The sequence below is a fragment of the Lepus europaeus genome, chromosome 10 (assembly GCF_033115175.1).
Source record: "Lepus europaeus isolate LE1 chromosome 10, mLepTim1.pri, whole genome shotgun sequence".
NCBI classification, from domain to species: domain Eukaryota; kingdom Metazoa; phylum Chordata; class Mammalia; order Lagomorpha; family Leporidae; genus Lepus; species Lepus europaeus.
The window spans coordinates 85,439,957-85,454,520 of record NC_084836.1 but is presented as its reverse complement, the minus strand read 5'-3'; the positions used below and the strand labels follow the sequence as shown (position 1 = coordinate 85,454,520).

Below are 14,564 nucleotides of genomic sequence, written 5' to 3'. Positions count from 1 at the left end.
AGTGGAGCAGCTGGATCTTGAACCAGCACCCATATGGGATGCCAGCACTAGAGGCAGCGGCTTTACCTGCTAAGCCACAGCGTCGGCCTCACTTATGTACAGTTTTAATCACATTGAGATCTCATGACCTACAGGCAGAGATTTAGTTATAAGCTGAATTCCTCTGCCTCATTCTTAAGCTTTGATTTTGTACAAAATCTTCTGATACTCAATAGCAAGTTGAAATCTAGTTTCTCCTCTTGGACCTGCCCACAGCACCTTTATCCAGTCATTTTGCTGTGAACGCCTAGTATTTTACTTGTTGTTGCATATGTTAGGCAACTAATTGCTGTTGGGTGCACTTTCCCTATGCTTGTCTTGATTTTCTAAAAACACCAGAAACTCTGGTGGCACAGATCCTACGTCTACTTTGTTTAATTGAGAGTCCAGATATAGCGGGCTCCAACTGAAACAAATTCTCCAGAGCCTCTACCATTTTTGTGCCATCACATTCACTGATATATATATATATATATATATATATATATATATATTTAATTTTTGACAGGCAGAGTGGACAGTGAGAGAGAGACAGAGAGAAAGGTCTTCCTTTTGCCGTTGGTTCACCCTCCAATGGCCGCCGCGGTAGCGCACTGCGGCCGGCGCACCGCGCTGATCCGATGGCAGGAGCCAGGTGCTTCTCCTGGTCTCCCATGGGGTGCAGGGCCCAAGCACTTGGGCCATCCTCCACTGCACTCCCTGGCCACAGCAGAGAGCTGGCCTGGAAGAGGGGCAACCGGGACAGGATCGGTGCCCCGACCGGGACTAGAACCCCGTGTGCCGGCGCCGCAAGGCAGAGGATTAGCCTAGTAAGCCGCGGCGCCGGCCACATTCACTGATATTAATCAGGGTACTAACAGCACCCACAGGGAGACTGGTGCCTTCTGAAGATGTTGCTTTTACACTAGGAATTTTTTTTATAAATCTCACTCTTAGCATAATTAACCACAACAGAAGTAGGAAAAGTGCTGTTGATCTTCAGCCACATTTACAGAATCTAATAGCTGAATCCCTGGCAGATCAAGCCTGAAGGTAATATGGATAAATCTTACTACACTTGGAAAAGAAGGATCAGATAGTTCCCACTTTTCCAAGCCTGACTTTTCCTGCAAAGAGTATTCAAGGCTGTCCTTAAGAATTATTTCTGGCTGCATGTAAAGGGGCATTCGTAAGACTTTCTTTCCAGGCAGGCAAATTGTTAGTCCATGGGTTTGTTGATAAAATGTTGGCCCTCCGTTGTAATAGCTGAAATAGGACAAACATAAATACAGATTGCATCCCCCAAAACTAACAATAGATGATGGTTAAAGATAAGAGAGTATGATTTCATAAGATATTTTACCCCGTCAGTTTTGCTCAGTAGCTTTGAATAACTAGGAGTGTATTCCCTACCTTCTTCTACCAACATTGCGCAGCTGAACCTTGCAAATCTGAATATTTGGCTCAAGTAGGTGACCTTCTAAGACACAGAAGAACAGGTTCTTTTTTATTTTTTTATTTTGCTTTTTTGGGGGTGGGGCAAATTTCATGTATCTCATACATACAGTTTTTTTTTCCTTAAGATTTATTTATTTATTTAAAGGCAAAGTTACAGAGAGGTAGAGGCAAAGGCAGAGAGAAACAAGTCTTCCATCCACTGGTTCACACCCCAAATGGCTGCAGCAGCTGGATCTGTGCCAATCCGAAGCCAGGAGTCAGGAGCTTCTTCTGGGTCTCCCATGCTGATGCAGGGGCCCAAGGACTTGGGCCATCCTCCACTTCTTTCCCAGGCCATAGCAGAAAGCTGGATAGGAAGTGGAGCAGCCGGGACTTGAACTGGCCCCTGTATGGGATGCCAGCACTGCAGGTGGCAGCTTTACCTGCTACACCATAGCACTGGCCCCACAGGTTCTTTAGTTAGGAATATTTACAAAGCCCAAAATGCAGAACCTTGTCACCACCAATGCTAGAAACATATCTGTGTTTGTCCATGGTGTATTAACATTTGGGCCTCTCCATGACATTACATCCTTCCTTTTTACTTTTACAGTTTGCTTTGCCCTTTACACCTTTGTTCCCACTTTTTATTTGAGGTGGTGGTGGGGTAGATTTTAAGGCAGCTTTGGGATGGCAAGTGTTAAATTCTAAGCTGGCACTAGGTAACTTTCATGGTGAAATATGCCACTGCTTAACAGATGACTGCTGTGCGGCGGACAGCCGTGCCCCTGGAGAGAGGAGGTGTTTGTTCCTGAATCTAATCAAGCCATGGCCTGTCTGTGTCCTGCCTTATGCAGTGTAATCACTTGTATCATTCATGGCATGTCCTTCATTAATCAGAGCTAGTGCAGGTAACAGGGGAACAGGGGTTTCATTAGCATGACATATGGTGGCCTGCTTCAACTTTTGGGTGTTTTGAAAGATGTTTTCAACATTTGTCCTAATCATAGAAGAGCTGCTTTAATGACTTAGATTTTAGTAAACTTTTCCCCAAGCAATTGATATCTCCCCCATTTCCTTCTTAGTATAGTTGTGGGCCGTATGATATGTCAGTCAAGAATGGATTGCTGGGGCTGGCACTACAGCACAGTAGGTTAAGCCACTGCCTGCAGCACCAACAGGCCTTTTGAGCACCAGCTGCTCCACTTCCAACCCAGCTCCCTGCTAATATGTCTGGAAAAGCTACAGAGGATGGCCCAAGTTTTTGGGCCCCTGTGCCCATGTGGGAGTCCTAGAAGCAGTTCCTGGCTCCTGAGTTCAGTCTGGCCCAGCCCATGCCATTACAGCCATTTTGGGAATGAACCAGTGGATTTAGATCCCCCCACCACCACCTTTCTCTCTCTCTCTCATCTCTCCCTCTCTGTAACTCTTCCAAATAAATAAAACAAATCTTAAAAAAAGTGGGTTACTGGGCTGGCATTGTGGTATAGATGGTAAAGCTGCCACCCATATGGGTGCTGGTTTGTGTCCTGGAAGCTGCTCCACTTTCAGTCCAGCTTCCTACTAATGGTATGGAAAAAGAATGGAATATGGTCCAAGTACTTGGGCCCATGCCACCCACATAGGAGACCAGGATGAAGCTCCTGGCTCCTAGCTTCCGCCTGGCCTAGCCCTGGCTCTTTTGGCCATCTGGGACATGAACCAGCAGATAGAAGATTCTCTCCCCCCCCCCCATCTCTCTCTAACTGTACCTTTGAAATAAATAAATAAATATTTTTAAAAAGAGTGGATTGCATATACACAATAGTTCCATAAGATGATAGCTTCTAGTGGCATTGTAAGCTTCTTAGTTTGTGCAAGCATGCTAAAATGCTCACACAGGGACGAAACTGCCTAATTGTCTCTTCCTCAAAATCTATCCCCCACCTTTAAGTGACATGTAGCTGTAATTATATTTAGGTTCTTGATATACCCTTTGATGTTTTTAAATCTATCATATTCAGGTCCAAATACCTTGATTGGCTTCTTTATCTTGGCCTCCTTCTATGTGTCTGAAGAACAAGTAGGAAAGAGGAAGGAATTATCTTTACTTAATTGAAAAAGTGATGAATGAGAAAGGCCATAAGGACTATTTTTCATATTTTTAGAGCTGCTGGATTTGTTTTCAGAACAAAATGAAAAAGTTATTTTGGCAAAAAATCTTTTAAGTTTGTTTACTTTGGAAATTTCTTCACAGATACTTATCTTGATAACAGCATTTGTCTTTACTAGTCGCATGTAAAAATGTTTATTTTAAAATTGGAATTTTTAATGACTAAATATTCCAGCTCCATACACAGCTCCCTTTCTTCCCAAGACATACATAGATCTATTAAAATTACTTGTTCTTCAGGATCTATGAGGAATTGGTTCTAGAAATCCCTGTGGATACCAAAACCCATTGGTTATTTGAATGTCTTATAGAAAAGGGCATTGCATTTGCATACAAACTACACACATCTTTCTATGTACTTCAAATCATCTCTATTTTGCTTACAATACCTAATAAACGGTATGTAAATAGTTGTTATATCACTTTCGGCCTTTTGGCTAAGATCAAGTGTAGTATCTGTTCTTATCAGTAAATAGTTGTTATACTGTACTGCTTAGAGAATAATGATCCCCCAAAAAAGTCTGCATATGTATAGAACAGGTGAAATTCTTCCTGAATATTTGTGACCTGTGGTTGGCTGAATTCATGGACACAGAACCCATAGATATAGAGGACCAACGCTACATCTAAAATAATGCTAAGATGTTAATTTTTACCTTACTGGAAAAGCTGATATAAAAGATATTGTATCTACTTCACACAATTTTAAGTTTGATAAACAATGACTTTATATTATTTTAAATTGCATATCAACTTACAGTACTTTCTTTTCTCCCTGCAATCCCCCATTTGTTCTCAAATAAATATTTCCTGTAACCATTTAAAAAAGTAATATATGCTTTTCAATATGGGATTCTGCCATCTTCCATCCCTCTATCTTCAAAGAGAATTGCTGGGATTCAAGACTAAAAACTGAAGGCACATTTAAGCAGGGAAAGAATGGGACGCTAAGAAGTATTCAAGAGATGGCCGTGTGTATTATGAGGTTGAGGGAGAACTTTCCTCACTTGCATTCCCACCTATAAGACCAGATATGTGCAGAAATGGCCACAAGTGGTCTGAGAAGAAGATCCGGAGGCACCCAGGGGTGCATGACAGTATGGGGACAACTACACACCACTGGGTGAGGTACAATGGTTCAGTGATTTGGAGAACAAGTTTATTATATGGTGAATCCTCCAAAAGATTATGACAACAGCAACCTGACCTCAAATAATGTAGGGGATGAAAATATCTTTTTTCTCTATCCACCCTATGTTCATATTGAGGCTCTTATTGCAAAAAGATTAAAATGAGAAAACATGTAAATATTATTACTACAAACTATGTGAAATGGAAGCCTTAATGAGGGAATGAAGAGCTGAAAAACTGATTAAACTTAATGCATTGTCATGCTAGTTTTGATGAAGAGTGTGTAGTCATGGCAAACTAGGACTGCAGAACAAAAGGATATGACCTGATGATAATAAACTGCGGGAAGCTTAGCAAAGGCTATTTGTCCAGATTTTTCTTTGTGTTCTGTGGGTATCCCTTTCCTCTGGGGACAATGAGGGCACCCTTCACATGAGAGTGTTATGATCTCAGAAGGGTGAGAGAGGATGAGTGTGGCCTTCCTGTTTCAGCCGTGTATACTGAGGTAGTCTGTCCTGACCACCATTACTATAACACTGTGGATGATTGTGTAATATTTTCTGTCCAGCCCTTTCACTCAAGCTGTAACATTAAAATAATATTTCTGTGTTCCTACTATGTGTCAGGGACTGTTGTAGATGGCAGGGACAGGTAAGTTATAAACAACACATATTATTGGAGTTTACAGATGATAGTGAATATGATAAATTATATAGTAGTAAAAAGATACATTAAGGAGCCAGTGCTGTGGTGCAATGGGTTAAGCCACTGCCTCAATGCCAGCATCCTATATGGGTGCTGGTTCGAGTCCTGGCTACTCTGTTTCCCATGCAGCCCCCTGCTAATGCTTCTGGGAAAGCACCTTAAGGTAACTCAAGTACTTGAGCCCCTGTACCCATGTGGGAGACCCAAAAGAACCTCCTGGCTTCTGGCTTTGGCCTGGCCCAGACCTGGCTATTGGCAGCTATTTAGGGAGAATACCAGCTTATTCTTTCTGTCACTCTGCCTTTCAAATAAATAAAATCAATCTTAAAAAAAGATATGTTAAAAAGTTAATGGCCTGGCGCAGCAGCTCAATAGGCTAATTCTCCGCCTGTGGCGCCGGCACACTGAGTTCTAGTCCCAGTTGGGGCGCCAGATTCTGTCCTGGTTGTCCCTGTTCCAGTCCAGCTCTCTGCTGTGGCCCGGGAGTGCAGTGGAGGATGGCCCAAGTGCTTAGGCCCTGCACCCATATGGGAGACCAGGATAAGCACCTGGCTCCTGGCTTCGGATCAGCGCGGTGCGCCGGCCGCAGTGGCCATTGGAGGGTGAACCAACGGAAAAGGAAGATCTTTCTCTCTGTCTCGTTCTCTCACTGTCCACTCTGCCTGTCAAAAAAAAAAAAAGTTAATTTGTACATTTTTTTTCTTAATTAAAGAGAATAGGGGCAAGCATTTGATGCAGCAGTTCAGTTACCTGCCACCATATTGGAAGTCCTGGGTTGGAGTCCTGACTACACTTTTGACTTCAGCATCCTGTGGATGTGCAGATTGTGAGGCAGTGCATGATGGCTTCCTTTCTTGAGTCTCTACCATCCACACAGGAGGCCATGATTGAGTGCTGGCTCCTCACAATCCTAGCTGTGGGGGGCATTTGGGGAGTAGACAAATGGATGGAAAATTTCTGTCTACCTCTCTCTCTCTCTCTCTGCCTTTTTTTTAAAGATTTTATTTATTTGAGAGGTAGAGTTACAGACAGAGAGGGAGAGACAGAGAAAGGTCTTCCATCTGCTGGTTCACTCCACAAATGGCCACAATGGCTGGTGCTAACCCAAACCGAAGCCATGAGCCAGGTTCTTCTTCGAGTCTCCTACATGGATACAGGGACCTAAGCACTTGGGCCATCTGCCATTGCTTTCCCAGGCTATCAGCAGAGAGCTGGATTGGAAGAGCAGCAGCCAGATCACAAACCAGCATTCATATAGGGTGTCGGCGCTGCAGGTGGAGGCTTAGCCACAATGCTGCCCCTCCCTGCCTTTCAAAGAAAATAAAAATGGCTAAGAATTAGAGAGATAGAGAGGGAGACAGAGAGAGAGAGAGAGAGAGAGAGGAGAAACAACAGAAGTTCGAAATGGTTGGTCCTGAGATAGAGTGGGGAAGTCAGATCAGTGTTCTTTTAAAAAAATCATTTATTCATTTGAAAGGCAGAGTTATAGAGAAGCAGAAATAAAGAGAGAGAAAGAGAGAGAGAGGTATTTTCCATTTGCTGGTTCACTCCCCAGATGGCTGCAATGGCCAGAGGTTGGCTGATCTGAAGCCAGGAGCCAGGAGTTTCTTCCAGGTCTCCCCTGTGGATATAGGGACCCAAGGATTTGAGCCATCTTTCACTGCTTTCCCTGGTCATGGCAGGTAGCTGGATTAGAAGTGGAGCAGCCTGGGCTTGAACCAGCACCCATATGGGATGTCAGCACTGCAGGCAGTGGCTTTTATCTGCTGTGCCACAGCGCCGGCCCCCAGATCACGATATTTAGTGGTGTGGTTAGAATAGGCTTCATTAAGAAGGCAATATTTGGGTTTAGGCATTTGGTGCAGTGATGGAATTGCTGCTTGGGATCTCACATCTCTGATCAGAGTGATTGGGTTTGAGTGTTGGCCCTGTTTCCGATCCTAGCTTCCTGTTAACATGCACCCTGGAAAGCATCAGGTAATTGCTGAAGTACTTGGGGCTCTGTCACCCACAGGGGAGACGTGAGTGGAGCTTAAAGGCATCTGGAGAGTGAATTAGCAGATAGGAGGCATCTTCTCCCCTCCCTCCCTCCCTCCCTCCCTCCTTTCCTTCCTTCTTTCCTTCCTTCTCACTCTATCGCTACCTTTCAAATAAGTAAAAAAATAAATAAAATTTTAAAATCTGATAATATATTTTTTTTTGACAGGCAGAGTGGACAGTGAGAGAGAGAGAGAGACAGAGAGAAAAGTCTTCCTTTTTGCTGTTGGTTCACCCTCCAAAGGCTGCTGCGGCCGGCACATCTCGCTAATCCAAAGCCAGGAGCCAGGTACTTCTCCTGGTCTCCCATGGGGTGCAGGGCCCAAGCACTTGGGCCATCCTCCACTGCCTTCCTGGGCCACAGCAGAGAGCTGGACTGGAAGAGGGGCAACCAGGACAGAATCCGGCGGCCCGACCGGGACTAGAACCCGGTGTGTCGGCGCCGCAAGGCGGAGGATTAGCCTGTTAAGCCGGCCAAAATCTGATAATATTTAGATTAACTCTTGAAAAGTGAGGGATTCTGCTAAGTAGATACCTTGGGGAGGAGCATTCCAGGAAGCAGGAGCAGTGACTACAGAGCCACAGCAAGCGGGCTGGTGTGGCTGGACACAGTGCCCCTGTGGGAGAAGGTAGGGCCGGAGGTCAGCAAAGTAAAACAGAATCTGATCAGGTAGGACCATGCAATGACCCTGACTTTTGACGTGAAAAGCAGTTTCAGGATTTGGTGCAAAGAAGATCAACTCTCTGGTGTATGTTTTTAAAAGGATCTTTCTGGCAGTTGATTGAGAATAGACATAGACAGAATCAGTTTATTACATCATTGCTGTCCTTCAGGAATTCCCAGTCAAGCATAGCAATGAGAATTAGCCCCATAAATACTGACATCAGAGTGATCAAGCACGTCCTGGTTGTGTCAAACCATAGTCTGGACAGGGGTAGATGGCATCATACAAGTGAACCAGGGGGCCTTCCTGCTGTCTACATCAGCTGGTCTGCCCTGCTCTTTCCCTTAGCCTTACAGTAACACCTCACATTATATCCAGTTGAAATCTCTGGTTATGACTTGTTATATCTTAGATTAGGTTATGGTGTAATTTAACTCTATGTATCGAGACTCCTAAAGATATTCTTATACTGTCATATAACAAGTATGCCTCTAGAAATTTCCCCAAATGAAATCATCCGAACTTTAGAGAATCAGTATGGCCACATAGATTAACCAAAGTGTAATAGCATATATATGTGTATTCACATGTGTTTATAAAATAGTGATAATTCAGAAACAATCTAAATATTTAACAGTTGAGAAATGGTTAAGAGACATATATTGTGGTATATTCATGAAGTGTTACATTATATGCATTATATATATTATATTGAAAATAATTTTAATTATAGGGATATTTTTATGAAAATACAAATAAAAGATACAAAACTATAAAAAATTCTGTGGGGCTGGCATTGTGGCTGTGCTGCCTGTGATGCCAGCATCTCATATGGGTAACAGTTCCTGTCCTAGCTGCTCCACTTTCAATACAACTCCCTGCTAAAGGTCTGAGAAAAGCAGTGGAAGATGTCCCAAGTGTTTGGGTCCCTGCCATCTATTTGGGAGCCCAGAATGAACTTCCTGGCTTCTGTCTGACCCAGCCCTGGCTGTTGTGGTCATCTGGGTAGTGAACCAGCAGGTAGAAGATTTTTCTGTCTGTCTCTACTTCCTTCTCTGTAACTCTAACTTTCAAATAAATAAATAAATCCTAAAACAAAAATCTGGAAGGAAATGCAACAGATGCTAATGGAGACTGCACAATTATGCAAAATATTGTTCTTTATACTTTTCTATATTTACCATTTCCCTACTCCTCATTTTGAAATTATTTTGTAATGTTACCTCCAGAAAGCAAAAAAGAACAGATTCCAATGTCGAGTTCATAGTGTATGGTACAGGTTCTATGAGCTTGTACATAGTCACACAGTGTGTCTACAAATGACTGAGGATGCTATTTGAAGTCTAAGTCTCTCTATCTTCATGTAGGCATTGCTTGTCTGGCAGTCTGATGGGTTATATTTGCTCAGGTGGTTCAGCCTAAAGAAATGTCCATTTCATTTAAAAAGATCACCATGGTGGCAGGGGGTGCATTTGGCACACAGCTAAGAGGGCAGTGAGGATGCCTGTATTCTATATTGGAATGCTTGGATTTGATGCCAGGCCACACCCCCTGACTCCAGCTTCCTGCTAATGCAGACAGTGGTGATGGCTCAAGTGATTCTGTTTCTGCTACCTACATGGGAGTCCTGGATTGACTTCTGGACTACCAACTTCAGCCCATTCCAGCCCTGCGGTTGTGGGCATTTGGGAAATGAACCAGTGGATGGGAGTTCTCTCCATTTCCCTGCCTCTCAAATTAATAAAACACAATTAAAAACAGATTTTAATGGAAATGCAACATTTTCAAACAAAATATTGAACTAACAAGGTACCTGAATAATACTCATCTCCCTTCCTATTTTAAAACCTACCCTCCATGTCAGTAGTTCTCAAAAACAGCCTAGAAACTTGTTAGAAACATAAATTCTAGGATTCTCCAAACACAACAAAATAGAAACCTGGGAGATGAGGCTCAACAATCTGTGTTTTAAGAAGCTTTCTGGGTGATTCTCAGGCAATGCGAGCCTAAATTTTTCAAGTCCTGATGGGTGTCAAGTATTCAGCAACAGCAAATTTGCTTTGCCGTAGGCTCCTTGTGAAGCCCTGGCTGCAGAAGTCTTTCTATGGAGCTGATAGAAAATGCAGAAGGGCCGGCACCGTGGCTCAATAGGCTAATCCTCCGCCTGCAGCAGTGGAGGATGGCCCAAGAGCTTGTGGCCTGCACCTGCATGGGAGACCAGAAGGAAGCACCTGGTTCCTGGCTTTGGATCGGCGCAGCGCGCCTGCCATAGTGGCCATTTGCGGGGTGAACCAATGGAAGGAAGACCTTTCTCTCCGTCTCTGTCTCTGTCTCTCTCACTTCCTAACTCTGCCTGTCAAAAATAAATAAATAAATAAATAAATAAATAAATAAAAGGAAAATGCAGAAGGACCTTCTCCATCAGAAAAAGAAATGTGTCCCATTGAAGGCATAGATTAGTGAGTGGGCATTTGGAGGAGGGCCATAGGGAAGATAATAATCAACTCACTGAAGGGCAGTGGAAAATACAGGCCTATTTCCCATTTCAGGTTCAATTTCCAGTGAACCCAAACTGATGTGAGATGATCACAGCAAGGAGGAAAAAGCGCCAGGAAAGCAAGCTAATTCCGAGATTTGCCACATTGACTGGGATGGGGGCATCAGTTTCACAAGGTGGAATGGAAGACCTCCTTTGCACTTCTGACTAAGGGATTAGAGGAATAAAACTCAAAGGGGGCTGTTAAATCATCCTGTGTGATATTGTTGAATCATCAGGCTTTCCAAGCTCAGAAGACACCCCAAGTTTAGAGCCAAAAATATAAAACTACACTTCCCAGCAAGTTTCCTCCTGCCCTGAAGTAATTTCTCTGATGGGCCCATGTGTTTTCTGCCCCTGGTTATCTCCAACCCGTGGTTCACATAAAAGGCTCTATGTGAACTGCTATCATTTTTCTTTTCTTTGAGAATGGAGGCAAAATATTTCAGCTTTGATGCTACACAGGAATAGAGAATTTTGATGTCTCCTTAATATGAAAAACCAGGCAAGACTGTTAATATTTAATTATCTAAACCAGATGCAGTAACACATGGGAAAATGCCCATAGATTTGGAACGGGGAGTACAGTTGACTTACACTTGCCCACTACCTTCCAAATATATTTTAGTTATTTTGTAGAACTCTACATAAGTAATTGATAAAATCTGCTTATTAAAAATTAAGTGGACTTGTAACATTAAGAATACCTTTTACACAAAGCAGTATTTGACCACTATAGATTTTATCTTTGATATTTAAACATCTGTTCCCTTGAATATAACAAAATCTCCATGGTCAAATTACAAGTGGACCACAAGTGAACTAAAGGTGATGTAATTATTTCATAAATCAGAGTATAGTATTTATGATTTTATCATGTACATGAAAATTTTTAAATAAAGTAATTTGTGAAAATGTTCTAGTTTAATGGAAACACTTGATTTCAGAGATGTCTTTGGAATTTTAACTTATAATTAGAAAAAGAAAGCAAAATAACTTGCTTTAATAATAATAACGAATGCCCAGTCCCCAAATCATAATCTATAAGCCATCTAAAATATTTGATAACTGCTCAAAATAATTTTGAATAGGACCATCTTCTTGCTTTGAAAATAAATCTTCTCAGGATATTTTCAGAAACTTCTGTGGTTAATATTTCAAACTTGAAACCATCAGTTTGCAAATACATTTATGCATGTGTACATACAAATACATATACATACATGCAAAATGCACATTCAGCTTTAGTGCCATTTTCAGATGGCAAAATAGTGAACATTTTCCTGTGCTACTGACTCTGTCCATGATTTTTTTAAAAACGTGTTACTCCTGCAGTGCTAATTAAAAAGCAAATAATAATTCTGGACTAGACTAGGTATCTACCCTGTTCCCAAAGGTGTCTGATTCCTTTATCATGAAAAGAAATGGAAATTATATTTGATGGGTAAATGCAAAGATCTTAATCAAGATGAATTTAAAATACTGAAGAGATGGGTTATGATTTTGTTGGAAATTGGAAAAGATTGAACTGATTGAGTGGCTACACTTCAGTGCTGTTGACATGGGCATCTCATTTTTGTTTGAGTTAAGACAATATTTTAAGTTTTCTTTTGTATGCAAAATAGGCAAAATTGCATTTGCTGCTAAAGTAATGCATTATTTAACATAGTTGGATAAATCCATTTAAATTATTTTGGAACTGCACATAATAAAATAATGCTTATGTTCTTTCAGCTTAATCAATCTAAACTTCTATTTACTGTAGATCTATAATTCTGTGCACTTGGGAGCAAGAAGATTTTATGCTCTAAAAATTCAGCACAAGTACAATTTGTCCTAAGGTACAAAACAGAGGTTTGAATTTGGGCCTCCACAGGCCAACATTAAAATTAAAATGTATGCAGTGAATGCATGTAGTTAATTTATAATTAATTTAGGTGAAAATGAGCTTTAAATATAGGTTTCTTGATACAGTGTATTCATGTTTTTACTAAGGAAAGAGGTTGATGCTCTTCATCAGAGGAATTTTGACTTGAATGTCATTATCATTATTATTGTTTTGTATTTTAGCCCTTTTTTGCCTTTTTATTTGATCAGCTTTTCAACTCTCCCTTGTTTTGATATATTTTTTTTCCTATCAGTTTATGAAAGACACTGTCTCTCTTGGGTCTTTCTGTGAATAGTCAGTGTCCTTTCCTGATGCATTTTTTGGCCCAGTAACTCATGTCATTAACAGGAAGAGGTAGGCCTCCAACAAAGCAAGGAAACTGAGAAACCTGATCTTTGCAGGGATGTGGGGCTCAGCTTACTTAGGTAGCTTGGAACAGTGATGTGTGGCTATAGATAGTTCAGCTCGATGGGTACATGCTCTTCAGGGTTGAGTAATATGGAAGAACCTTAAAGTACATGTAGAAATAAAAAGCTACTGACCTTGAGCAATGGGTCCTCAGATGTAATGGTCAGACCAGCATCATCAGCATCAACGTGGATCTTCACAGAAGTGCACATTATCAGTATTTTGCACTCACCACTGGCCAACTGAAGGGGAAAGTTCATATGCTGCCTAGCAGTTTGTGCTTAGTAAACCCTCCAGATGATTCTGATGCACGGTTCAGTTTGGAAATCAGTGCTCTTTTTTTTTTGTTGTTGTTTCTTTTTTTTAATTAAACTTTTATTTAATGAATATAAATTTCCAAAGTACAGCTTATGGGTTATAATGGCTTCCCCCTCCCAAAACTTCCCTCCCACCCATAACCCTCCCCTTTCCCGCTCCCTCTCCCCTTCCAATCACATCATGATTCATTTTCAATTCTCTTTATATACAAAAGATCAGTTTAGTATATATTAGGTAACGATTTCAACAGTTTGCCCCCATATAGCAACACAAAGTGAAAAAAAAATACTGTTGGAATACTAGTTATAGCATTAAATAAGAGTGTACAGCACATTAAAGGCAGAGATCCTACATAATATTTTTTAAAAATTAATTTTCTATGCCGTTTCCAATTTAACACCAGGTTTGTTTTTTTTTCATTTCCAATTATCTTTATATACAGAAGATCAATTCAGTATATAATTAGTAAAGATCTCATCAGTTTGTACCCACGCAGACACACAAAGTGTAAAAATACTGTTTCAGTACTAGTTATAGCATCACTGCACATTAGACAACACATTAAGGACAGATCCCACATGGGATGTAAGTACACAGTGACTCCTGTTGCTGATTTAACAATTTGACACTCCTGTTCATGGCGTCAGTAATCTCCCTAGGCTCTAGTCATGAGTTGCCAGGGCTATGGAAGCCTTTAGGGTTCGCTGACTTTGATCTTATTCCGATAGGGTCACAGTCAAAGTGGAAGTTCTCTCCTCCCTTCAGAGAAAGGTACCTCCTTCTTTGATGGCCCCGATCTTTCCACTGGGATCTCACTCACAGAGATCTTTCATTTAGGTCTTATTCTTTTTTTCTTTTCCATGGTATCTTGGCTTTCCATGCCTACAATACTCTCATGGGCTCTTCAGCCAGGTCTGAATGCCTTAAGGGCTGATTCTGAGGCCAGAGTGTTGTTTAGGACATCTGCCATTCTATGAGTCTGCTGTGTATCCCACTTCCCATGCTGGATCTTTCTCTCCCTTTTTGAGTCTATCAGTTAGTATTAGCAGACACTTGTCTTGTTTGTGTGATCCCTTTGTTTCTTAGACCTATCCAGGCCATCGAATGTGAGCTGAAATTGATCACTTGGACTAGTGAGATGGCATTGGTACATGCCACCTTGATGGGATTGTATTGGAATCCCCTGGCACATTTCTAACTCCATCATTTGGGGCAAGACTGATTGTGCATGTCCCAAATTGTGCATCTCCTCCCTCTCTTTTTCCACTC

The 14,564-nt window shown here is 41.6% G+C and overlaps 1 protein-coding gene and 1 non-coding gene across 2 annotated transcripts in view; both read left to right on the top strand.

Moving 5' to 3' along the window:
* The window catches only part of LOC133767827 (ADP-ribose glycohydrolase MACROD2-like), an 874,013-nt gene that overhangs the window by 100,504 nt on the left and 758,945 nt on the right, over positions 1–14,564 (top strand). The gene's annotated exons all lie outside the window — the stretch shown is intronic.
* Positions 4,024–4,210, top strand: LOC133769304 (U2 spliceosomal RNA). The gene has a single exon (XR_009867185.1). It is a non-coding gene; the product is annotated as a U2 spliceosomal RNA (small nuclear RNA).